Below are 1,593 nucleotides of genomic sequence, written 5' to 3'. Positions count from 1 at the left end.
AAAAAAAATGCTAGCGCAACAAAAAAACAGTCATTTAAAAGCTGAAAGTGTTCTACGTTAATGAGCTTGAAGACGTTTATGTAAAAAAAATTTTGTGCTTAGCAGACTGAAAAATGTAAAAAAATATAAGGATTTTTGGGTACATTTAAGAACAGTCAAATTTAGAGCATTATTTTTTATACAAGGGGCGATGGAAAATATTTGAAAAAATTCATGAGTACGAGGAAAACTGTTGTGAACCAGTTGCAATTGACAAATGAAAAATATAATAAAAATTGTTGCTTAAAAGTACAAAAATGTGCAACTATATTATCTTCAGTTCTAACACAGATATTAAAGCGATTCAAACTGCAAACTGTAATTGATAGGCTCTGTATTTATTTTCAATCGCCCGGAAGGATGTGTCAGTTTTCTTTTTTGTGAAAATCGCGATATTTTTAGACATTTTTTTTGTTGGAAAACAAGTGACAGAAAGCAGGGGGGGGGGGGCCTTTTTTGTTTTACTGCCGACCGCTGGTGCCATTCTTCGGCCCCTAGTTCTGAATGCATGGATGGCACCTGGCCACGGGTCAAAGAAAGGCACCAGAGCATTTTTGTACTTTTAAGCAACAATTTTCATTATTATTTAAATTTCTCAACTGCAACTGGTTCACAACAGTTTTCCTCATACTCATGAATTTTTTCCATCGCCCCTTGTATAAGAAATAATGCTCTAAACTTGACTGTTCTTAAATGTACCCAAAAAACCTTACATTTTTCTACATTTTTCAGTCTGCTAAGCACAAAAAATTTTTTACATAAATGTCTTCAAGCTCATTAACGTAGAACACTTTCAGCTTTTAAATGACTGTTGTTTTGTTGCGCTAGCATTTTTTTTACTGAGTTGTTAAGCTTCAAAGGCAGATGCCTATAGTTTTCTCTCCGACAGTAAGTATATTTTCGAGAATTAATAAAATAAAGGGGCCGACGGAGTAAGGCATGGAATTTCTGTAATAAAATACTATTTATTCAGAAAAACCCTATCCTAAGCTCTACATAAATTTCCCTACTTTCTAGCTAAATTTTATATTATGTTTAATCCATTATTGGTTCGTACACCTTAACAATCTATTGATATCCAATCGATCAAAATACTTCTATTATTAGAACGCACAACGACCATTTAAATTCTCTTACGTGAGACTATATTCGTAGCTTTGGTACAAAATGTTAACATGGAAACATTCATTCTCTCATTTTATTTTTATGTCAATGCTCATTGACCTTTCTACTACATGGATTCTTCTGACCCAGTAAGATATTTAACAAAGACGACGTTTTTACTACCTCTCAGCTAATGGGGTGAAATGTGTCAAAACAATTAGGGGCCCACTCCTAAGAAGCTAAGGGTGATTGGCGGGTGATAAACCTCTACTACACAACTTTTGGTCTCGGTTAAAGGAAATTTATCCTGGCCGTTACGTCTGTAGTTGCAGTAAACGTTTATAACACTTAGGAGATAGCTTTAAACCGGGTGCCTCTAGCACTTGCCTTTACATTTGCCTCTAAATTTAAGAAGGTCTTAAGCCTTTGAAAAATTCTTCGAAAAGAGCA

The sequence above is a fragment of the Belonocnema kinseyi genome, chromosome 4 (genome assembly GCF_010883055.1).
Source record: "Belonocnema kinseyi isolate 2016_QV_RU_SX_M_011 chromosome 4, B_treatae_v1, whole genome shotgun sequence".
NCBI lineage: Eukaryota > Metazoa > Arthropoda > Insecta > Hymenoptera > Cynipidae > Belonocnema > Belonocnema kinseyi.
The sequence above is the reverse complement of the archived record's forward strand: the minus strand, read 5'-3'. Positions refer to the sequence as shown.